This window comes from Rhinopithecus bieti, unplaced genomic scaffold, assembly GCF_001698545.2.
Source record: "Rhinopithecus bieti isolate Rb0 unplaced genomic scaffold, ASM169854v2 scaffold_5333, whole genome shotgun sequence".
Lineage (NCBI taxonomy): Eukaryota > Metazoa > Chordata > Mammalia > Primates > Cercopithecidae > Rhinopithecus > Rhinopithecus bieti.
In genome coordinates this window covers 205,968-232,027 of record NW_016804678.1, presented here as the reverse complement: position 1 = coordinate 232,027, position 26,060 = coordinate 205,968, and the positions used below count along the sequence as shown (strand labels likewise).

The 26,060-nt window shown below is 43.2% G+C and overlaps 1 long non-coding RNA gene across 1 annotated transcript in view; it reads right to left on the bottom strand.

The window, feature by feature from the left end:
- Nucleotides 1-572: 572 nt before the first annotated feature.
- Nucleotides 573-26,060, bottom strand: part of LOC108528193 (uncharacterized) — a 29,573-nt gene continuing 4,085 nt past the window's right edge. The window contains exon 2 of the long non-coding RNA XR_001885068.1: nucleotides 573-2,405. This is a non-coding gene — a long non-coding RNA (uncharacterized LOC108528193). The remainder of the gene's footprint in view (nucleotides 2,406-26,060) is intronic.

The following is a 26,060-nucleotide window of genomic DNA, read 5'->3' as shown; positions in this document are numbered from 1 at the left end:
AAAGGGAATTGCCAAGTGTGTGGTCAGGTGCACACATCTGCAGCTCAGGAGAGAGGCTTGGTGTGTAAATCTGGGCATCATTGGAACACGGATTGCCAGAGAGGAGTTAGGCACTGTGGGGAAGGAGGTAGCTCACACCCCTTAACCCCCACCACACCACGGTTTGGCCATTTGTTCGTTCCTGGAAAACATGAACCTTTTGGAAATCCACAAAAGTCTCATAAGGGAAGAAGGAACAGGTGGGAGACTTGCCATCACGTATGGAACATGAATTCAGGCTGCTTGTGTTTTAAATTATGAAATAGAAACCCCTGATAATTGAAGGACTTGGGGACATCGGAGTTGGAGGTATTTGAGTTCGTATCTCAGCCCCCTTAAAGTAGTGTTTCCAAAATTGGGTGTACATATCATTGGTAGTATACAAGTTGATTTTAGGGGACATATGAATCCTGTTATTTTATAGTTGTGCTATTTTGTTTAGTTAGCCTTTGTTTATGGCATGTGATACTGGTTTTCCATCTTCAGTGATGATACATGCAAGTTAAAGAAAGATATTTAAACAAAGGCAATAATTTGATTTAAAGGAAACTTTTAATAATCACACATATAGTGTATAAATATGCCATGAAAACTGAGTGACTCAAGTTTGAGAAACACTTCCTTAAAGGTAAATACTGATGCCTGCATGCAACAGATGACAAGGGGGATACAGTGTAGTTTAGTGGCCTGGCCAAGGGACCTGGCTGCTCCATGGTGCCATTGGGATACACAGCCAAGCCTGGGAAGATGGTCCATGTCCTCCAAGGCCAGCAGAAAGGGCTTGCCCAGTGAGGCAGCCACAGGGCTGGGCCTGGAGCCCAGGGTTTCCCAGTGGACGCTACTGCTCAGCCCTCCCGGCCCACATCTCTTAACTCACTTGGAGGGGGTCCCTCCTGGAGGCAGGATGCCCCTTCACACCCTTATCCTCCCTGCTCATTTTCTAACATGACCAGCAAGTGCTTTGACCTCTCTTGGAAATGTCTCTGGCCTCCTGACTTTGGGAATGAAAAATGTCCACACCATGGCCTGGTGGGGGTGGAGGATGGGTATTAAAATCAGTCTTCCAAGTGGAAAAATATATGATGGGAATTTTGACAAACAGTTGGGGAAGGACTAGGATAAGAATGAAGAGATTTATGGAAATGAAACTACGGCTGAAAAGTTCAAACAAAATTTTTTTTTTTTTTTTTGTCAACATGCCGAATGATAAAATGACTTCATCACTCGCTGAGGCTTTCTGCAAGTTGAATACCCATAGGTCCTCCAGGGGCCAGCTGACACCCTGCACCAAGAATAGGGATGGACAGGGAAGGGTGTGACCCAGCAGAGACAGTTTCAGTTTGTGAGCAAACACCTGTCGTGTCCAGGAGGCCTGGAGACCTTGTGGCTCTTGTCACATGATGAAGGGGTTGAAGAATTTCTTCTACAGACTGTGGAACCCGGACTCAGCCCTGGACCATGACTTTCCCTCTGTCATTCATTGGCTATGACACTGGGTGATCAATTTCCCCTCTGAGCCTCAGTTTTCCATTTGCAGAATGGGGGGAGGAACCCCTCCCTCTTGGGTTTGTCGTGCCAAGGCAATGAGGTGTTTCTCATGCACAGGTGTCAACACCGTGAGAACATGTGCCGCTCCCCATCTTCCCAGGAGCCTCGATGCCTTCTGCATAGGCATTTCTTCCATTGCAAGCAGTCTGGTTGACTGGAGCAAGGCTTGGAGAGGATGTGGGTAGCTCTCCGAATCAAAGAAAAGTGAAAATCAATCCAAAAGAGCCAATGTGCAGACAGTCCCCTCTCAGGAACTGAGGGACACTCCTCAGGGAGCCATGGCAGCAGCACAACAGGTCAGCTGTTTCCATCTTGGCATGACTCCACTAAGACTCAGCGTCCTGGGGAACCAGAGTCTGATTGGCCTGGCCTGTGTCCCAGCTCCTAGCCCAGGAAATGCCTCAATTGATTGTCACACCAGGACTGCATGCAACATAGACTTGTGCCCTAGAGCCAAATCAGTGAGTGCCATCAGAAGGATCGGGCATGGGGAATGAAAATAAACCACCACCGCCAACAAAAAAATGGGGAACCAACCACAAGTTCCTTCCACTGAATGCTGGAGCCCATCTTTTCATTTGCGTGATCCACCCTCTCCATTCTGTGTCTTCCAGTCACAGCTACTCTTCAAGGATCACTAAGGACCATCCACCTACTGAACAGTGATCACAGCATCAGTGTGTTAACTTCTGCTGCGAGCACCAGTCTTCACACTCTCCAAAGTGCTTTATGATTGCAGTTCCTATCATATCCACTCTTGTTGGCTTTTCACACATACCGATGAGCTGTCAAGGCAGGGGATCCCCATTTCCAGGGCCCTTCAGAGGTTCAGATGAGAGAAGAGAGAGGAAGTGAGTGACCTAAGCTCATAAGGCTTGTACGTGATGGAGCTAGGGCTTTACTTACTAATTTTAGGAATTTTCTGTTTATTCTCTTGAGACCTCTGCAGATCAAAATCATTGTATCTAAAATAGTAATATTTTATTTCTTCCCTCTTAATGATTATGCATTCTGTTTTATTTTATTTTATTGCACTACTTAAAAAATTTTACAATAAAAAAGTGACAGCTGATACCTCTATTTATTTCCTGGACTTGTTGAGCATGTTTCTCAGGTTCTGCCGTAAAGCACGATGTGTAAAGTATGTAAAATGGTGTTTGGCATACAGTAAGTGCTACATAGGTGTTAATATTTTCATCACTCTGTAGTTCTGAACTCATCTGCCTAACAAGCATAACCCGCCCCACTATCCCTCCTATACCCTAGACGTGAGTATAGCTGAAGAGGGCCTTGGTTTGGTTTGATTCCATCATGTATGCACTCAGTGGAAACTCAGTAAGTATTTATTAACTTAAAATGCATGCCTGAGTGAACGAATCAGTCCAACGAGTTCTAGCAGCCCTCACCTGGGTCACACTGGCCTCATGGCCAAGGAAAAGGAGCTTGCAGAACCAGGTGATGGTTTTCAAGCTTGTACGGATAGTCTACAAAGACAGTCACCATCAATTCCTTTCCTCCGTGTATGTGCTTGATGATTCTTACACCGAGTACTGGAATCTTGCCTTTGTCTTACTAACAAAGTCTGGACTAACCTTAGTGACTTGTTTAACCAATGGGTTGTGATGGAAGTAACATTCTAGGACTTCTGAGGCTGGGCTTGTAAGACACCTGGATCTCTTGATAATGTTCCCTCCTGGAATCTAGCTGTCAGGCTGTGAGAATCCCAAGCCACATGGAGATGCCACATGTGAGTGCTCCAGTGAAGAGGCCCCACTGAGGCTCCAGGTGAGAGTCAGAATCCACTGCCCACTGTGTGACTGGGCCATTTTGGACATCCAGCCCAGCTGAGCCTTCAGGTGGCATGCAGCCCCAGCTGGAAACTGACTACAACCTCGTAAGAAACCCAAGAAAGAACTACTGAACCCAGACCACAGGGTCATTAGATCATAAACCATTATTTTAAGCCACACCTTATGGGGACTATTTGGGTTTTTTTGGTTTTTTTGTTTTGTTTTGTTTTTTGTAAGACAGAGTCTCGCTCTGTCGCCCAGGCTGGCGTGTAGTGGCGCGATCTTGGCTCACTGCAAGTTCCGCTTCCCAGGTTCACGCCATTCTCCTGCCTCAGTCTCCTGAGTAGCTGGGACTACAGGTGCCTGCCACCACGCCTGGCTAATTTTTTTGCATTTTTAGTAGAGACGGGGTTTCACTGTATTAGCCAGGATGGTCTCGATCTACTGACCTCGTGATCTGCCCGCCTTGGCCTCCCAAAGTGCTGGGATTACAGTGTGATGGTTTTAAAAGCAGTAATAGATACCCAGAGAGCTTCTGCTTAGAAGGCACACATCACTTCCCTGCTCAGAATCCAGCACTGAACTCCCAATTTATTGGTCAAGAAGTGATGTCCACAGGGCAGAAAAATATGGGCGTTCCTCAAAGAGGTAGCAAGTATTTAGGAATAACAGTAAGAGAATAAAGTGGCTGGATATAAAATAAACACAGTGATAAGTTGCATTTATATATACTTGCAATAACCCTGTACAAAATAAAGTGAACAAAGATCTATTTTACAATCATGATAACAATAAAATATCTAGAAAAAACATTAGTGCCTTGGATACATATAGTTCCTAGGACAGTCCCCTAGGGAGGCTGTGAAAAGTTTTGTAATGAGCTCATTAGCAGAGATTGCATATTGGGAAATTTCCAGCAAAGTTGCAAATTGGCATACTGCTTCTGCCAAATGACTAAAAATGTTATTTTGAACTGCTAAAACTTTCCTGTGTATGTGCTGAGGTTGGGATAAAATGGCAAAGTAGGATGGCTGGTCTGATTGAACTCCAATGTAAACATTCTCTCAAGTATGTGCTAAAGCAAAAAGCATGAGATCAGCTGCAAGTGAACAAGTTGTCAGGCTTCTGCCTCAGCTTCCATGAAAGCAGTTAGCAGAGGCAGCCCTGCTGACCTCTGAGCTGACCTCATGCCCTGGGTGTCCAGCATAGATCTGGGTATGATCTCCAGGAGCACCTTCAGGGCTGCAAGCTTCCATTATAAGCTTAGCAAGTGTCTCTGACCATCACTTCCTCTGGAAGTGTATTCTTTAATAAACCATTGCATTCATGAGTGAAATTGAATAAACATCCCAGGATTCTCAATCTTTGGGAAAAAGCTCAATCTACAGTCACAAATTGTCTCACTAGAGAAAATGCCACTGTACGCAGTACACACACGTGATTACATACTGCTTCTAATAGTTACTGACTTTATGAACCTTGTCCCCAAGCCCCAAGTTGAGAAAAGATTGTATTTTAGAGGTTTGAATGACAAGAGGAGGGAAAGGATGGGAAGATGACACAATCCCTCCCCAAGATGAACCCTTTCCACAGGTGTGTCCATCTCCTAGGTGCACCCTTTCCCCAGGTGCACCCACTTCCCAGTGTACCTTTCTCTCAGGTATACCCTTCCCCCAGGTATACCCACTCCCCAGGTGCACCCTTCCCCTAGGCACACCCTTCCCCTAGGCACACCCTTCCCCTTGCTGTACCCTTTCTAGGTGCACCTTTCCCACGGTACACCCTTTCCCCAGGTGCACCCACATCCCAGGAACACCCTTTCTCTGAGTGCACCCACTCCCCAAGTACACCCTCTTCCCAGGTGCACTCACTCCTCAGGTACACCCTTCCACCAGGTGTACCCTATCCCCAGGTGTACGTTTCCCCCAAGTGCACCATTTTCCCAGGTATACACACTCCTTAGGTGCACCCTTCCCCCAGGTGTATCCTCTCCTCAGGTACACCCATTTCCCAGGTGCACCCTCTCCCCAGATGTACCCTCTCCCCAAGTTCACCCAATCCCCAGGTGAACCTTCCCCCAGGTGTACCCACTTGCGAGGTGTACCCTTCCCCCAGGTGCTCCCTCTCCCCAGGTGCACCCTTTCCTGAGGTACACCCACTCCCCGGTATACCCTTCCCCCAGATGTACTTTTCATCTAGGTGTGCCCTTCCCACCAGATGCTCCTCCCCTTGGTGTGCTCTTCCCCTGGGTGTACTTGACTCCCTTTCCTTCAGTAGGGTTCTGCTCAGTGATCACTCTGTCATAAAGCCTCCCTCACCACTCTGTTTAAAATGCAACCTCCCTCAACTCTCCTTTTCCTCTCCCCTACTTTATTTTTCTCCATTTCATATAGCTGATAATTCCCATCTTTATTTTGCTTATTGTCTGTTCCCAGGCACATAAGTCCTATGTGGTGTTTTTTTTTTTTTTTTTTTTTTTTTTTTTGAAATTTTGTTCTTTGCTATATCTCAGTGTCTGGGACAGTGTCCAACACATCCTAGGTGCTCAGTATACATTTATCAAGAGAATGAATGGACTGAACACATCCATCTCCCTTCCCTGACTCTGAACTTCTGGAGCACAGGGACTCTGCCTTTTACATCCAGGCCAATAGATAGCAAGTGCTTGTTTAAATGTTGGTTGAACTCAGTGGCCCACCCGTTACAGCATGAAGACACCAATAATTTCATGAAACTTCAGTGAAAAACCCTTATAGAAAAAACTCTCCCAGGTGTACGCCCTCTGCACCAATTGCAAAGCTCTCAACCTCATGAATAAGCATTTCTTTAGAAGGTGACTGATATGGTTTGGATTTGTGTCCCTGCCCAAATCTCACCTCAAATTGTAATCCCCAATGTTGGAGGAAAGGCCTGGTGGGGGGTGATTGGATCATGTGGGCAGATCCCCCTTGTTGCTCTTGGTATAGTGAGTTCTCCATGATATCTGGTTGTTTAAAAGTGTGTGGCACCTCCCGCCTCTCTTTCCTCTTCCTCCTTCTCTGGCCATGTAAGATGTGCCTGCTTTCCCTTTGCCTTCCACCACGATTGAAAGTTTCCTGAGGCCTTCCCTGCTATGCTTCCTGTGGAACCATGAGCCAATTAAAACTTCTTTTCTTATAAGTTACCCAGTCTCAGGTAGTTCTTTATACAATGCGAGAACAGACTAATACAGTGACCTCACTGGGATTTATGCAATCTTATCAGAAATGAAATTTCACAAGTCCACAGTGTCAGTGCCATGGGGATCCTAAGAATCCCGGAAGTCAAGGGCAGGTCTTTGCCAGTCCTGAACCCTCAGCACAGGGAATCAGTGTTGTAACTGAACTCACTGGAGCAACCCTATAAATGGAGAGATGGCCACGTGTGAGTCTAAGCAGACCTGGACTTGGCAGGGAGGACCCAGGCAGCCCAGGGACACAGTGCCCGTGTTCATGTTTCCTGTAGAACTTTACAAGCATGATACCCATCTCCAGCATGAGCCATTAGGGCCCTAGCCTGGACCTGAAATCAGAGCCTGCAACCCCTGTGTCTCCCTTTCCCTTCCTCAGCCTACACCCCTGCTTCCTTAGCCAGCAGGACGGGCTAGGGAGGCTGTCCCAGCCCCACCTGGCCTGACCTTTGGGGCCTGAGAGGGTAAGTCCAGGCTAGGTGTATGTGTGTGGAGGTGGGGTAGACAGCAGCCCACTACCTTAGGAGCAGGTTCCCTGTACACAGACCCCTGCTCCCTGAAGGTGGCGGAGGGATATCCAAGGATGTGTATGTGTTTGCGTATTCACTTGCTCACTAAGCCCTGCCTTCTGCAGACACCCTGGCGATGCTGGGTGTACAAGGATGAGACAATAGACCTCCCCTTCTGCACCTGAAGAGTGCCTGCTGCATGCATCCAACAAGAGTGGAAATACCAAACACATTAATAAGTGCTTCCAAATAATACACTTGCACAGCTATTGCCCAATGAGTAATTTCTGATATGGCCTTGGAGCGTGTGTCAGGACAGATGAAGATTTATTCCTTGTGCCAGTCCCTTTCTCTGCATTTTCCCTTTCTTCTCAACCCTCCAATCTCCCAGTATGGATGTAGTAAAATATTGATAAATTTTACAATCTATTATACATTAGTAGTCTATTAAGACTATGTACTACACTGTAAACACAATAGTAGCATATGGTGGGTTTTTTTCCTAGTCCAACTTTTTGTTTTGCTTAGAGTTAGTGATTACCTCATTTTAAAATTTGCTTCATTTTGGTGCACTGATCTTTATTTATTTTTTCAAAATGCTGCATTAGATCTGTCAAGTACATGGCCATATCCTTTATAAGGTGCCTCATCCTCATCCTGCAGGCTCAACACCATGTGCCCCAGCACTTCTGCCCTGCTGCACAGGGACTCCGGCTGCCCAGGCTGCAGGCATCCTGAGACTGACTATTGCCCATGTCCTGTACCAGTTCCCTGCCAGCTCCTGCATCCAGATCTTGATATTCCTTTTTTTTTTTTTTTTTTTTTTTTTTTTTTTTTTTTTTTTTTTTTTTTTTTTTTTTTTTGATTGCATACTCCAGTGGCTTCTAAGAAAGAATTTTGAGGAAGGGGGGCATATTTTCAGTCCTTCTTTAACAAGTGCTCCTGTTTCATTGTCTCATGTTTCATCGGCAATAAAATATTTAAAAGTAGGTTCTCATCTTCCTTTCGAGGGCAGCACCTCCTTTTTCTGAGATGCCATTGTTATTTGCATCCCAGTTTCCTCGTCCGAGAGCTGTGTGGATGTAGTTGTCAGCATCTCTCCTTTCTCTTTCTCGTGAATGTGTGCTTCCCAACTCATCCTTAGTGGGCATGAGGCCAGCGTTTGCCATCTGGGTGTCCTAGCCCTTCAAGTCTGAAGTGGAACTGGCTGAACTTCCCACCTGCTGTGGTGGAGTCCAGGGCCGTAGCCAAGAAGGCACAACACTGTGATTGTCTGAGAATGTCTGTGATTGTCTGAGAATGTCTCAGCTCAGTGGTCAGTCTATTCCCTACATATCTGATAAATGAAAAAAAGTCTCATACAGTAACTGGAAGTCAGCTAGAATGTTTGAGACTTCACTTACTGTTCAATGTCGGGTTGATTCATGGGTTGATTTTCTAAATCTTTTATCTTTTATGTTATTTTCCATTTATTCACCATTTTGATCTAATTTTTGGAAGGTGTTTCTAACTTTATATTTCAAATCTATTGAATGTCATTATTTCACTTATCTAATTATCTTCCTAGAATCTTTCTTGTTTTCAAATTATTTTTTATTGAAACCAAAGGGGTTACATAAAATGTTACAAGCCTAAATTTGAACTGAAAGTTTCAATATCAATTTCTTTTTGTTTTTGTTTTTAGAAACAGAATCTCACTCGGTCACCCAGGTTCAAACTCCTGGGCTCAAGCCATACTCTTGCCTCAGCCTCCTAAGCAGCTAGGACTATAGGTGCATGCCGTCATGCTTGGCTAATACACTTTTAAAAAATCTGTAGAGACTGTGTTGCCCAGGCTGGTCTTGGACCCCTGGCTTCAAGTGAGTCTCCCACCTTGGCCTCCCAAAGTGTTAGGATTACAGTCGTGATGCTTGAATAGTAACAAGAGTTTTGCAGGATAGTAACAGGCCTTCAGTTCTGTACACAAACAGCAGTAACAGCAATTGACTCAGGGAAGCCCAAAGAGGGTGGGTGGGTTGTTAACTTTTTCTCTACTCATTTCTGGGTTGTTTCGTGTTTTATGCCCAGCACATATTTTTTGTAGTTAATTTTAACCTTATAATAATTTCTGTTTACAGATCTTACATGTTGAGTTTAATGGGTCTTGGCAGTTTCACAACCTGTATAGTCACCATCTCAAACAAGCTAGAGGACATTTCATCGCGCCAAGAAATCTCCTAGGGTTGCTTTCCAGTCAACCCCACCCTCAAATGACTGTGCTGACTTTTATTACCATACATTAGTTTTGGTGGGATCTCAAACATCCTACAGAAAAGTCATACAGCATGTACTATTTTGAGTCTGGCTTCTGTCACTTAACATAATATTGCTGCATGTTTTCCTTCCTTTTTATTAATAAATAATACTCTACTATATAAAAGCATTAATTTTTTGATTCATTCTCCTATTGGTGGGCATTTGAGTTGTGTTGAGGTCTTGACTATGGTGAATAGGCTGCTGTGAAAATTCTACAAGTCTTTCTGTGGATGTATATCTTCATTTCTCTTGGGTAAAATACCCAGAAGTGGAATGGCTGGGTCAAAGAGTACATAGTTAATTTTTAATAACATAATTTGAAAATAAAGCAAAATCTACAGCAATTACAAAGGGTGGTGGCCAGCCCAGGAATAAGCAAAAACCAACTGCAGAGAATGGAGAATATAAGAATGTGTGCGCTTCTCATCTTCAGCCTCAAGCTGACCCTCGTGGCCACAGCTACCTCAGGACCCCTCCTTAGAACTCTTCAGTAACATTTGTAGGGGCCATTGATTTGGATCAGGCTCCTCTCCTGCACCCAGCAGACCAAGCCAATACGGAGTTGTTCATGCTAAATGTCACTAATTTCCTTAAGAGTATACTGAGGCAACAAATAGCTGAGTTTTGGTTAGTTAAGGCTTGAGCTTTATGTCATAGTAGGCAGTCAGCCGACCCAGTGAGACAAAACACTGAGCTGTAGCCAATTTAGTTGTTCTTTTTGCTCTATGTTAGTTTTCTGTTCATAAATGCTGCCTGACCATGTGACAAGCAGGAGTTCTTTGAACTTGTTCTAGTTCTAAGGGCTGCCCAGCTTGCAAGTTTTTTTCCCCTTAAATAAACCTGATAAATTTAAGCTTGCCTGAGGTTTTCCCTTTTTAACAGATCGGTGAATGTGAAGGAACTCAAAGAGGAACATAGTGACCCCCAGGAGCAGGGGGTGGCCAAGCCAAGGCACGCACCAGGGCCCATTGTGCCCACTGATCCCCTGGAACTGGGGATGGTGGGTCTAGCCCTCTCGGATTCTGAGCTCCACTCATTCGGGTTCTGAGCTCTCTGAGCTTATTTGAGAAATTTGATCCACACTGGGTTCAGAAATCTTGAAACTGGACTGATCCTACAGAGGTTTCAGATGTCTGGCTGGGCCAAAACAGAAACTGAACTGGGTGTGGTAGGCAGGATTCCTAGGAGATAGGGAATCAGGGGTTTACTGGGATCCAAGGAGCTTAGAACTCCCCCATCTGGGACTCTCTAGTCAATTTCTTGTATATGAACTATGGACACAGAACAAGGGCTTTTCTGGAGAAATGGGTGAACCTTACCCAAAATAATTTAGAGTTACAGCAGCCACAGTGGGGAAGTTTGTTTGCTTGTTTGATGAGACAGGGTTTTACTCCTGTTACTCAGACTTGAGTGCAATGGCGCAATCTCGGCTCACTGCAACCTCTGCCTCCTGGGCTCAAGCGATTCTCCTGCCTTAGCCTCCCAAGTAGCTGAGATTACAGGTGCACACCACCACCCCCAGTTAAATTTTGTATTTTTTGTAGAGATGGAATTTCTCTCTATTGCCCAGGCTTGTCTTGAACTCCTGGTCTCAAGTGATCCATCCCCCTCGGCCTCCCAAAGTGCGTAGATTATAGGGATGAGCCACCGTGCCTGGTTGAGAAGTTTTAATTTGGATAAAATTGTTTATTTGCAGGGAAAAAATAGAAATAGAAAGATAAAACATCCCATAAGAACAATGGAATGCATTTTAATTGGTATGCAGAAACATGTAAAAGATTAAACAAAGAGTGTCTGCCTTAAAAGTTTCTTCCCAGGAGACAAATAAAAAGCTTAATCAGCAAACTGAGGACCAGAGGAAGGAGGACTGCACGCTCATTGAATTAACTCTGACTGCTCCTTGCTGTCTTTGTCATTACTTCAATATCCTGAGTCCACTGATCGTTTTGCTCAAGTACCTTTCCATCTTGAGGAAAATGAAAAGGAGGGGTTGGACAACTGTCTTACAACGTGAGACCCTCTGAACACCTAGGCCGGCCTGCTGTAACCACTTTACTCCATGCTCTGAAGCTGAACTTAAAGCCTTCATAAGATACTTTCCTAATGCAAGAGAAAATCCTCAAACGTTTACCTAGGAATTTAGAATTGCCATAGGAGCTTATGATCCAGGAACTTTTGACTTTATGAATTTCTTCACTTGATTTTGGAACCTGGTAAAGCTCAAAAGAGTATAAAAGCAGCAGAATAGAGAGAACCCGAGGGGATATTAAAGACACTAAAACCTTCTTGCTACAACAAGCTGGAAGAACACTGAAAACCTTTTAAATTCAGTTCCTAAGTCTTCTGCACAAAAAAAAAGGATCCATCTGTCAGTCTTGCAGGTGAAAAAAGGACGTACCCATTTCATATTACAGAGCTGGTTTAGAAACACTATTTGTGAAACATTCTGCACTCAAAAGACTACAAGGAGAATTTCCTGTAGGGATTAAAATGGCATTAACTGCTCTATTTATAAACAAATGTTGTCCCGAATTTAGCAGTTGCATTAAGAAGCATGAATTTGGATGGGGAATGACAGACATGGTGGAATTGGTGACTTTAGCTGAGCATTTTCAAAGGACTCTAGAATAAGAAAAAGCACAGAAAGCTAATAAGCTTATGCCTCTTCAATTGCAACAATTACAGGGGCCAAAGCCAAAGAGACCACCTTGTCCTTGTTTTAAACCACAGTCTAAAGAACCTAGAGTAAGAAACCCTTCACCCCAAGGTGTCTACCTACATTGCAAACAGCCAGGGCCCTGGAAGAGAGGTTGTCCAGTCATCCCAGTCCACCAAGGAGCCTCCTCCTTTCAGTGGCGATGGTCTGCCCACTAGAGGGAGCCCATGAGATCACAATCAGCCTGGCCGCAGGAGGGACTTTCCGGCTAGCTGTTGCCTGTGATGCCTTTTGATAAACAATGAGAAACAGAGGCTAAGACAAGCAAGGAACCTGTAGCATGCTGGTGAATATTGGGTTTGGTTTATCTTTCACAAACCCCACTTTAATAAGCTGTTAAAGCAAACTAAATATGGCTTGAGAAGGACTCTGTACTTCTTCTATGTTTGAGTCCTTGTAGATGAACTGCAACCTAACGTAATAGGTGGGCAACATTGAAAATCTAACTTAGGAGTATGCACCTGTAACAATCGTTGAGTCCTGGCCAATTCCAGCAGCCATACTTCAACCACTCATACACCACTCAGTGTTCAAACTGTGTTCAAATAAGGCAAATGCCAAGCTGTAACCAGTCCAGCTGTTCTGTACCTCAATTCTGATTTCTGCATATCACTTTCCCCCCCTTTTTTTTTGTCTATAAATTTGTTCTGACCACGAGGAACCCCGGAGTCTCTCTGAATCTGTTGTGATTCTCAGAGCTGCCCAATTTGTGAATCGTCCATTGCTCAATTAAAGTTTTTTTCTATTTAATTTGGCTGAAGTTTTTCTTTTAACAGATGGTGGCAGAAGTGGGATCCAAAGTACAACTTCTAACGACCCCCAGGAGTACTGAGTGAACAAGCAAGGTACCTGCAGGACTTATTTGTGTCCATTGATCTCTCAGAGCAGCTGGGGATCATGGGTAAGTTCTCTCTCAGATTTCAGAGCTCCATGGATTTGTGTTTTGAGCTCTCAGTTTCTTTGAACAAATTTCTGATCCAAACTGGGTTTGGAAGTCACAACAGAAACTGGACTGGGTCCAGGAATGGATTTGATCTGGGAATTAACTGGCTTGGATCCAGTTAGAGTACTCTTACATCTGACTGGGTCAGAAAGGAACTGGTCATAAGTGGTAATATTGTAGGGGTGTAAAATTTGGCTTTTAAAAGTTTGCAGGGATTTTATATTCTACTATTTTGTTTCATTTTCTTGTGCGTTTAGGTGGGAAAGAAATCATTGACTAAGTTAATCAAGGAAACCTGACAGTAAAGCCAATATTTTAGGTAAAAATGGGATCCTTAATTTCTAGAAAACCGAATTCCTTCCGGCTCATACATTAGGCCTGGGAAGCAGCAAAGTCTTACAGAAATGGCGAAATGTTACTAAAGATAACTTACAGTGGTACATTCCAAATAAACAACAAAGGCACTAGAGTGCATTAATTTCTTTTTCTTTTGTGTTGCGGCAGGTCCCTGAAACAAACAAACAAACAAAAACTGGATTAGGTCTCCATCTTGTTTTATGTCCTTGGTAGCTTGGCCTTGTAATTATGTGGCGGTACTTTCTCTTGGTCTCTGCCTTCCAGGGAACAGGAATTTTAGGGTTCATGTCACACTAAACTCTAAAAATTATCTTGAGTAGTTGAAAGACTTTGCAAGCTCAAAATTAACTACTCTAGACTCCTTCTGGGAAGGGCAATGGAGACTGCCTAGTGTTGTAGCTCAGCAGCTAAGTTTTATCCTTTCACATTGGTGGCCTGGGTTTGATTCCAAGCTTAGAGAATGAGTACTTTCTGGTTAATACCTGTGTGACTTTTACCACTTCCTGATCTTCTTCCCCTCCATAAACAACCTCTAGCTTCCCTTCTTAAATCTTCATTTCTCTGAGTTACCTTTAAAAATTTCAGATTTTGTAAAAACTGCTTACCACCTCTTTGAAAATACCTAGTACACTTGTGGTTAAGTCATATCCTTAGTTGAGCTTTGTTGGTTTCATCTGTAAGGTTACCTTTGGTAAAGTTCAAAAGACAGAAATATCAGCCATTTGGCCTGGCTAAAGTCAGGTAATAAGAAATTTAAAAGGAGTTTTTAGAAAGAGCACTATGGTTAAAAGTCAGCTTAATTAAAAGCAGATATTCAAGCTCTAACAGCCTTGGACTCTTTGGAAAAAATAGAAGGCGCCAGAGACCCCATTTTGGAAAAAAAAAAACCTGTTTTCTTCATGGAACCCCAGGCATTGGAAATGGATAGATCCCTCTCAAAATCTAAGGCTCTGTTCTTTATACCAGATTAAGGGTCTGGCATAAAAATGAGACCCTTAATTTTTGAAGGTCAGTTTTGCCTTCCAGATGTGACTGCTTATTATATTAGGCCCCAGAAACTGCATGCTTTGCTGGCCCTGTTCTTCCAAGGACTCCACCCTAAACCCAGTAATCCAATTAAGAGACATATAAACTACTGAGTCTTCTTCTGTTCTGCCTGTGTAGTTATATATGTGTTGGGTGCATAATGTTTATATAAGAGAGCTCTAATTAATTGGCCTAAAGAAAAATATGTTCTTAAATCAAATATTTTGTCAGGAAAGTAAAACTGTAATGTCTTAGTTTATATAACGTTAGTAATCTTTGGGAAATAAAAACAGCTTTAAAGATTATTGGCAAAATAAAGACATTTGGTCTAATATAGACAGGTCAGATATTAGGTTTGCTAAATGCTTTAAGGTTATAACCTGCTTTGACTTTTGAAAATTGTTCAACTTACCTACCTTGGAGACCTTAGATTCTAGATAAGGCCTGGGGACATGTGGACTTAGTCATGCATCTTGGCTATGAAAATAAGGTTATAAAGAAAAGAGATTTTATATAGGAAAGGATCTTGTATGGTAAATTCTTGTCCTAAAATAAAATAACTGGTTGTTTAAAAAGAGGGATGTTTAGGACAAGTCAGAAAGTCCAAGCATGTTGTAGATAGTTTGTGTATGTTGTGAAAGGATTCATGAAAGGAAATTTATGCAACAAAAGTAAAAGTTGCTAAGAGTTACCATTATAACATGTAATTGAAACTACTAAAAAATTGTTCTACATGCAAGATGTGTGAGGAGAGTGAAATGTGTTTTTGGTAAAAGATTATAAGAAGGGATAGAAATGTAAATTTTTGCCTAGTTTAGATGGCTAAAGGGTTGTTTCAAATTAGATAAGAAGAAGCTAAGGGTCTGAATAAGTTGTGGAAGGTTTGTAAAAATTAATCTGATAAAAAAAATTCTGTGTGTGAACATATTGACTAAATTTAAAGGGGTACTATTCAGTTTTTCCATGAATTGAACATCGAAAAAAAAGCACAGATGGTTTTCTTAAAGCACTGATGTGCTCTTTTACAAAAATTGTAAAAGGTGATAAAAGGTTTACAAGAATCTCACCTCATGGTTAAACTGATTAAGCATAATATCAAATGTTTTAAACCTTTAACATATTTGACAGGCTTCCCAAAATCAAATTTCAGCTTCAAAATAGTCTTTTCTGACCTTAACTTTGGGATGCTACAGAGGGCCCCTGAAGCATCCAAAAGAGAGGTAAACAGGATTATTTGACATGTTATTACATGGGAAACATTGTCAAAGAAATAATATTTAACCTTCTTCAGATTATATTTTAGTGAATGATATTAATATATGTTCTAAAATTGTATGGTATTTCTAAAATTCTAATATGTCTTAGTATATGCTATCAATCATAATTATGGTTAAGTTACTGTAGACCACAGAAATAACCAAATTACCATTTATATTGTGTCTTTAACTATGACTATTTAAAGTCATTTCCACAGTTAATTGCTTAATGCTGATGCAGTTTTTGAAAACTTCACAAGCATGTAAAATCCTAGAATATGGTGTCTTTTAGGAGACTCATGAAAGGATGAAATGGACCCTAAAAAGCACTCTGGAATGCAGGTTTCTAATAACTTTAGAATCATATCATTTGAATTGGGTAGGAATTCCTGGAACTTTAATGAAAAGACTGACTAGGTTATAAAACTGCTAACCTAAGTAGAACAAAAGTTAATTAAATACCAAGAAAAGACTTTGCCAGATTTTCACAGTAAATCAGCCAATACTGAAATTTTTTAGTTAGACAATTTGAATGAAATGCATGGTCTACATCAAATTGCCTATTATGACCCATCAGTTATCAGTGCTGTGCACCAAATTTGGAAAAACAACTGCTATTCAAGAGGATGTGAGTCTAATGCTAATTAAGCATGGACTCATGGAGAACCAGGATGGCTGCCTTGCCCTTCTGGAGTCCAGCTGAAAAAAATATGGGACCATGAGGACACTGTAAGCTATGAATGACATGCTGAGACCAGAAACCCAAAATGATGGTAACTGAAAGTGGTGCTAAAGCCCTAAGTTTTGGTTACACTCTCACTTGAGAACCCAGTTAAAAGGGGAGATTTTTTTAAAACAAAATTATAGGAGGCCATTGTTTTGGACTGAACTCATGCACTAGACCCCAAGAGACCAAACCAAAAATGGAGTTGGTTATGCTAAATATGACATAATCAAGCTAAGACTTTAAGGAAGCACATAGATTCTAGACCAGAATAGACCAGGTCTTGTTTTACTCTTAAAATAGTATGTTCCAGCATAAGGAGGCACCCTCTACTCAATCCTTGCTCCTATCTTTGCAAAACCTACTGTTCTACTGTTTCTCAGTGGGTTTTAAGACAAAATAATTACATTTACAATGGTGATAGTGACATCAATGACTAAAGTTTTGGTCAATCTCTCAAAATTGAGAAAATGACCAAAAGGGGGAATTACTAAAGCAAACTAAATATGGCCTGAGAAGGGCTCCATACTCCTATATCTGAGTCCTTGTGGATGAACTGTAACCTAACTTAGTAGGTAGACAAGATTGAAAGCCTAATTTAGGAGTATGCACTTGTAACAGTTGCTGAGTCCTGGCCAATCCCAGGAGCCATACTTCAACCACTCATATACTACTGAGCATTCAAATTGTGTTCAAATAAGGCAAACTCCAACCTGTAGCCAATTCAGCTGTTCTGTACCTCACCTCCAATTCCTGTGCATCACTTTGCTTTCTTGTCTATAGATTTGTTCTGACCCTGAGGCATCTCTGAAGTCTCTTCAAATCTGCTGTGATTCTGGGGGCTGCCCGATTTATGAATCATTCATCACTCAGTTAAACTCCTTTAAATTTAATTCAGCTGAAGGTTTTCTTTTAACAAGCCGACAAATCCCCGAAAGTGGAAAGGTCATTTCTGTGGTGGGGGTTTTGAATCAGACACAACAGTACCCATGTATGAACCCATCCAGTTGATGCTGGGGCCATTTTCAGAAAATGAACCTTTTCCTATGTGACACTATTCTAGTAACTTGCTAGGGGAAGACTTATCTGCTAAGCTAAAGAGGCATATGAAGTTTCCTGCGGAGCAGGAGTTAGAGTTTCCTGACCCCCTGAACGAGATCTGTTGTGCTCTCCACAGGCAGAAACTGACAAGATCAAAACTCAGGCCTGCAATATCTCTGATCTCTCTAAAATATCCGAATGTTTATGGACTTCTTCCTCTGCTGATATAGGAAGAGTTAAAAGTATGGTAACTATAAAAGTCTAAATAGATCATTCTAAACCTTTACCTAAATTATCCTAATATTTACTGAGGCCTGGGCAATTCAAGGACTCTCATCAATTGCAGAAGATTTCATTAAACAAGGACTTATTCTGTGTATTAGTCCTTGTAATACTCCAATCCTACCAGTTAAAAAATCAAGGGACAAGGATGGACAAGGAGGGAAATTTGTTCAAGATTTACGAGCACTTAATAAAATCGTGATACCAAGGTTTCCTGTGATTCCAAACTCTAACACTTGATTGTTCAATGTGCACATTGATTCAGAATGGCTCACAGTCATAGGTCCCTGTCCAGCTTTCTTTAGCATTCTAGCTAAGAAAGAGAGTCAGTATGTGTTTGCTTTTCACTTGGAAAAATCAAAGTACACCTGGACTATAATGCCACAGAGGTTTCCTGAAGCTCCTTCTTATTTTTCCCAGGCGTTACACCGGGACTGGATAACCTTGCAATTTCCTTGAAATTCTCCCCTCATTCGGCGTGTAGATTATCTCTTGCCTTGCTCTCCCAGTAAAGTGTGGTCTGAAATGGACTCACTTTACCTCTTACAGCAACTTGCACATAAAGGTCACAAAGTTTTGATGGAAAGCCTTCAGTTTTCAAGGGGAAAGTTTCACGTTTTAAGGCATGACCTGACTGTGGAAAGGGTTTCCAAGAGAATAAAAACCACTCAAGGTTTTCCCTGGCCTACAGCTAAAAGACAGTGAAGAGGTTTTCTGGGACTTGCAGGATACTGCAGATCCTGGGTTCCAAGCTTTTCCTTAACCATCTCACCATTGTATGAGCTCACTAAGAATGCAGTACCAGAGCCTGCATCATGGGAGGGCAGTCAGGAGCAGGCTTCTCACTGGCAGAAACCGGCCTTACCGCAGCCCCAACCTTAGTACTTCCAAATTACACTAAACCTTTCACCTTGTTCATTCATGAACATGGCAGTCAGGCATAGGGGAAAACAATAGGCCCACGGCACATTATAGCAGGCAGTCAGCCCCCGCAGCTGAGGCACATCCTCACCACTAAAAGCAGTAGCCACAGCTGTCATACTGGTAGAGTTTTAACCTGAGTTAGTCTTAGGGAATGAACTTTTATGCAAGTCCTGCATGTTGTGGAAAGTTTATTAAATTCTAGTCAAATTCAGCATTTTTCAGCAAGTAGACTATCATCTTATGAAATCCTTTTGCTTCCCAATCTCCATCTAAGATGTTACACTCTGCTACCTCTGGCTGACTACAGTGTGAGTGTGGTATCTGAATCATTAGTCTTGCATGCTGCTTTATGAAGCACTCCATTAGCTTATCCCAAGGAGACATTTGTTTGTTGATGAGTCTTAGGCTGAAAACTCAGAAGGAAAATGTCAGGTGGGGTATGCTGTTACCACTCAAAATGAATTAATAGGAAAGGAAATTCTTCCCCAATTTAAATTAGCCTAACCTGCAGAGCTTTTTGCTTTTACCTGAGATTGTCACATAGTTAAAGATAAATCAGTAGATATTTTTAGACAGCAGATATACTTTAGAAGTACTTCATAATTTCAGCATGTTATGGAAACAAAGGGGGCTTCTCACTTCCAGTGGGATCCCCATCAAAAATGAACTCCAAGTAGATGAACTCCTTTCTGCCATCCTGTTACCATCACAAACTGCCATTATTAAAATCAAAACACCTACTTATAAAACTGCACCTGAGTATCAAGGGAATGCCCTGGCAGATGTTCATGCTAAGTCAGCCAGTACTGAAATTGTTAGGATGTGTAATTTCAATAAACTCCATAAGATTCATCAAAGTCAGCTCCCCTATGATGACTTACTTAATAAACAGTGCAGTGCACCAATTTGTAAAAACAAAATTGGTATCTGAAAAGACGTAAAATCAGTGTGAAGTGTGGACTCATGGAGGCCCTGGATAGCCACTTGGTCCTCTCTGAGTCCTTGAAGCTTCCATTGTTAAGGGCTCTGCACTCCATAGCTCATTACGGTGATACAAATTATGAAAAATATTGGTAGGGTGATTGTTCTAAAATTGTTAAAAGGGTTTATAACCAATGTTTGATTTGTCAAACCCATAATCCTGTGAAGACAATGAAAGCTTCAGGTGATGTATTTCTAACACATGGTGAACCATTTGAATATTTACGGAGGCACTTCATTCAGCTTCCATCCTTGACAGGATATCAGCATGTTATTGTAATAGTTTGCATGTTCTCTGGTCAGATAGAAACTTTCCCATGTAAGAAAACTGATGCTAGGACAGTGGCTAATATGTTATTAGAATTGTGTTTCCTTTCTGGGGTGCCCCTGGAGAGGAATCTCCTGCAACAGAGGAACCTATGTTACTGTTCAAACTCTAAAGCAGTTAAACAAGGTATTGCAAACACAATGACACTATCATTGCTATCATTGTCCCCATCACCCTCAACCTTCTAGAAAGTTTGAAAGAACAAATGACATTTTAAGAAACTGAAATTGACAACTGAATCAATTTGATTGCCTTGGCCAAAGGCACTATCACTGGCTTTGCGGAGAATCAGATCCACTCCCATCAGAATACATAGACTGGGCCTTTATGTAATATTTATTGGAAGCCTGTGCCCTTAATAATGGAATCTCATGTATCTCCCACTCTCCTCAATTCTGATATAACTAAACACTGTAAAGCTTTCATGTATTATGCCAAAGTATGTTTTCACCAGATAAAAGAAACTTTCCATGATCCACCAACTGAGAACAATCAAGTCCCTCACAGTTTAGAACCTGAAGACAAGATCTTCTGGAAATGATATCAAAGAAAGATTGCCCTGGAACCCTGTTGGTAGGCACCATAGCAAGTTCTTATCACTACCCACACTGCAGCCAAGCTTCGGGGCCTTGAACTTGGTTGGGTCCACAACTCACAACTCAAAGGGCCTCTCAAGATTCCTGGAACTGCACACCTGTTGTAGAATTTAAGGTAAAGCTGGACATGGGGAAATTTTCCTGGAAGCAGATGACATATTAGATATGAACAGTTTTCCTAATACATGGGAACTAAACTCTTCTCTTAGTGAGACGCTTTCCCTGTTGAGCTTTCCTTGTTTATGCCTAGTTTGTTTATGTCTACTTTTTTACTTGGAAGGATAATGCTGTAGTTAGAACTTCACAATAAATAGAAAATGTTGGATCTTTTCTGCTAAACCCAGAACTTTACATCATCTAAGGGATCCATTAGTTCACTTAGTGATTAACTTTAGTAACATCCCTAATGCAACTGCCTATTTAAATTGTATTTGTGGTCCCTTTTATAGAACTGGACTTCTGGTCCACTTGCTCTGACTCCTGCTTTGATTTGGCCCAGTCATGGGATGTGAGATGGCTTATTAGCTGAGCAAGGAGGAGTCAGTGCTGATGCTTTTTGTTGCATATGAATAAATACATCGGATATTGTAGAGACTCAGTCACAAAAAAACAACAAACAGGCTATTTGGTTAAAATGGGTGCACTCTTCATTTGGTTTATTGTTTGATCTATTCGATTTTAGTTGATTTGTTTCATGAGGACCCTGGGTAAGGGGCATACTTTAAACTCTTGGTGTCAAGCTCCCAATAGTCATAATAGTAGTCTTCCTGGTGCATTGTATTCTTTCAAAAATTTTTAAATGTTTGCATGCAGCCATCTGCTAAACATTAAATGGTACCTTTTTATTGGAATGACAAAAATCCTCAAAAGTATGATCATGAGGACACTGTAACCTAGGAATAAATGATATGTTGAGACCGAATATCTAAAATGACGGTAACTGGGAGTAGCACTGATGCCCTAAGTTTTATTCACATTCTTACCTAGGTGAGATCCTGACCAAAAGCAAGGGATTGTTAAATAAAATTTGCAGAAGGCTACTGATTTGGAGAAGCCTCCTGTACTGGGCCCAGCAGACCAAGCCAATATGGAGTAATTCATGCTAAATGTAACTAATTAACTTAGGAGCACAGTGGTCTCTCAGTATCTGCAGGGCATTGGTTCCAGGACCACCTGTGGATACCAAAACCGGTGCATACTGAAGTTCCACAATTGCCTCTGTGAAACCCATGAATACAAAAAGTTGGCCCTCTGCATACACAGGTTTCACATCCCACAAATGCTGTATTTTTATTTGTATTTGGTTGTAGATGCAGAAGCTGCCAATATGGAGGGCCGACTGTATTTATTTTAAAAATCTCCCGTACATGGACCCGCACAGGTCCAACCTGTGTTGTCCAAGGATCAAATGTATACTCACGTCACAAATATCTGAGTTTCAGTTAGTAACAGGCAGCTGGCTGCTTCAAGTGAGATACAATGCTGAGTTGCAACCAATTAAGTTGCTCTTTTTGCCCCACTTCCACTTTCTGTCCATAAATGCAGCCTGACTGTGTAGCAGCCAGGAGCTCTTTGAACCTGTTCTGGTTCTGAGGGCTGCCCAATTAACAAATCTTTTTTTTTTTTCTCAAATAAACTCTGACAAGTTTAAGCTTTAAACTTGCTTAAGGTTTTTGCTTTATGACAGAGCCGACGTCAACGGAACCTCTCGTTCAGACTCGCCATCTCCACCTTCTGTTCTCGGTCTGCTCTTTTAGTCTCCGGTCAACCGCTCCAGCATGACCCACTCTTTGGTCTTAAAGGGCCCTTGATAGTTTCTCTCAATTCACTAGCGTTTTCCTTGTCCAGCTCAGAATCTGCAGTCCACGACCGCCCTTTAATTTTCACTGAAGCCATCTGGGTAAACTCAGAGATGGGTTTCCTTTTCCTCCGTGCCTGCTTCTTGAGTAGTCTGATGCATCTGGGGTCTCAAACGTGCAGTTTGGTCCCACTGTAAACTGAGGTGAGCCTTCAATACAGCCCAGGGTCCTTCCACCGCTCTCCCATTCCCCAACCCCACAAGGACTGCTCGAGCTTCCCTCTCCTGCACCCCACCTCAGGAGATGACCTTACCCCACTCTTTAGAGAGAGAAGGAAAGCCACCAGCGGGGGATCTTGTACCAACATGAACCATGGGTAAAGAAAACCCACCATCCAGCTAGCCACCCACCCATCCATCCTGCCACCCTCCCTCCTTCCTTCTGGTTATGATGCCATTCAAGCCACCTTGGAATCTGCTTTTGGACGTCTTCCCTTCCTCCCCTTTTCAGGAACCACAGACACTACTGATTCTCCCCTTTCTTGTATATTCAACTTTTCCTTCTCAGCTGAGTCTTTCTCAATAGCTTTTTACACTCTTAAGTCTCTCTCGTTACAGCCTTTCCCCCTTCCCACCATGACTTTCTCTTGTTACCTTCCCCTTCGCAGCCAAACACTTCACAGCATGTGCTCCAGGAATGGCAGCAGCGTCTCCTGGATCCCCGCTCCTCCTAAAGAGCCCAGGGTGCCCGTTCCTGGATGGTTCCAACTTGAGAGCTCCACAGTGACTCCACCCTCCCAGCGTCCGTGCAGCCTCGGGTGGTGGCGGGTCGTGCCACTGCTGATCTCCAGCTGCCTCGCCACTTCTTTTTACCCTGCAGCATTTCCAGCGCTCTTGCAGCTACTTCGTGTGGCTCCCTCCACTGAGCAACGTGAGGTGCGCTCTCCACTGACTAGACAGCGCCACTCATCTGCGAGTCCCTCTGGTCCACTCCCCACCCTTCATGGGGCCTGATGCTTGGAGTCTGACCTGGAAGGGCAGCAGCCCCAGGCCTCTCTGCATCTGACTTGCAGAGACTTAGCCACTGGAGGGTCCTGGAAGGACATGAGGGGAGGGAAGGAGCCGGGTCTTCCCTGCTCCCGGTTATGATCACAGTTGCCATGTCTCCCAAGCAGCCCCTACACTCTGCACTTCTCTGGGTTCCATGAAGTGCTCCACACCCCAAACCCTCAGGCTCAGGGTCAGGGTCAGGGTCAGGGTCAGGGCTCTGCTGTCCCTGGCCCTGGGCCATGGCACCATCCTGCACTCCCCAACCAGTGCCAGGTTCTGCTCACTTGTCTTGCACGTGCCAGGCTCTGGCCTGCACTGGATCCTGGGTGGGTGATTTCCTTACACTCAGAGGCCAGCCCAGGCCTAGGGCCATCAGGGACAGAGCTTCCAACAAGACCCAGTTGCTCCTTTCAGCTTTCTGATGCTACATGAGCTTTTCCAACTCATTTATCATGATGGCTAGTGGAAACTGATTTTTTTAAGTTATTATTTTTACTTGTGGTAAAATAAACATAACCCAAAATTTACCATTTTAACTCTTCTTCAGTGCACAGTGCTATGTTTTTAAGCGCATTCACACTGTTGTGCAACTATCATCGACATCCATCTCCAGAACTTTTTCAACTGAAACTCTGTCCCCATTAAACATGAACTCCCCATTCTCCCCTCCCCATGGCCCCTGGCACCCCTCATTCCACTTTCTGTCTCTATGAACATGACTACTTTAGGGGCCTCATAGGAACAGAACCGTTTGTCCTATTGTGGCTGGGTTAATTCAGTTAGAGTAATGTACTCAAGATTCTTCCATGTCGTAGTGTGTGTCGGAATTTTCTTCCTTTCTAAGGCTGAATAATATTCCAGGATATTGATTTTTTTAAAGGTGTTTTTACGTTGCAAAACAAGAAAATGAGAATCTAACGTCAGTTACTGGAATGCTGTTGAAATTGCCCTGGCCTATGAAATCAGAACATCTTGTTACCACTGGACAACAGAGTGAAACCCACAGTCTGCACCCCATGTTGTGGCCTCGTGACCCCTGACTTTGCCAGCTCCTCTCCTGCAGCTGCAATGCTTTCTCCTGGTTCCTCAAAAACAACCCACGTCCCCACCTGCATGCACCCATGCATCATTCTTACATTCTCTTCAACTGGAATGTCTTTCTCATTTTTTGCTGGTTAAATTCATCACAGTCTCACTAGGCCTTATCTCCCAGGTGGAGCCTGAAGTACCCAGACCTCATTTCTTCATGTCTCCCCTCTGTGATGGTTCACATCCCCTCCCACCTTCCCACCTTTGATATCTGCTGTCTGTACATTCATTTCCCCCGTAGGGGTACAAGCACCTGGAGTAGAGACACTGTCCCTGCCTCCTCTTTTCTCATTTATTCCTCTGCAATGAGTTTCTGGGAGCCATGTGTCAGCCCAGTGCTGTCCAGGCATGCGGGTGCAAACACACAACACCCCCAGGTTAGATTTGGTGTGGGGCTGGAGAGGACCCGGCAGGAGCAGGCTGTAAGCTCTGTGGCCCAGAAGCATTTCTTCTGTGTCTGCAGGTCCTCAGGTGGGCTCTGGTGCGTAGCACAGAGCTGTATTAAGGCTCATCCCTACCTTCACCTCTATAAGAAAAATTGCACGCTGGCCCTTTAAAGGGGAAATATGGAGAAAACTATTTTGAATTCTAGGTTCCCTTTGGGGAGAGGTTTTAAGGGGTGGGGATCAGGTGACATCATGAGTAACTCACAAGGCAGGGTAGAAGTATCTGAACGAGGCATCCCAGGAGATAAAGAGAAACACTGGCTCTAAATTTAAAAAAAACAACCGAAAAAAAAAAAAAAAAACAAGCCTAGGTCACTTGGCCTGCCCGCTTTGATTTCCCACAGGCTATGACCTTCAAGTTAATGTTTCCTTTGCAGCGTACACACAGTCCCAGTTACTGATTCCCCAAAAACAAGCTGAATCATCATTATACAACAAAAAGAGAACCCATGTCTATCCCATCCCCAGTCACACAGCCCTGAGCCAGGCTTGCCTTCTAACCTGCCTCTGTTTTGGAGCAGTAGCCCCCATTGTTCTACCCAGACCCGGGCTGTGTACGTGCACACTGCTTTCCCTGGTAGGACTTAGCCACCAGGGCCCTTCGGAAAGCCTGGGCAGAGGCTCTCTCTGCAGGGCTTATTCAGCCACTCTCACTGCAGGTGCCTCTCCTGCATCAGGGCCTACATAGGGCTGTGGGATACACAGATGAAACAGGCCCTGTCCCTGCCCTCAGAGGTGTTGCAGTTGAGAAGGAGACAGACACACATATAAACAGCTGCATTAGAGTGTGGTCTGTGCTGTGAGTGAGGGAATTCCCAAGGAGAAGGCTGGGATCAGGCTTCCCAAAGGAGATGATGCACAAGCCCATCCCTGGGGAACAGGCAGGGCTCAGCTGGTGGCTTCAAGAAAAAGGGCATTCCCGGCACAGTGAACTGAACTGGCAAAGGAGGGTTTCAGTGGGACTCGTTCAGAGAGTGTCATATAGTCTTGGGACAGGGACAAGCTGGCTTCTGCCACTCTCTGACCTCAACCCTCAGCTTCTCTATCTGATCTATGAAAGGATGGATTCGGAAATCACACAGTTACTTTCACCATCTTTCGTTTGTTAAAAGGA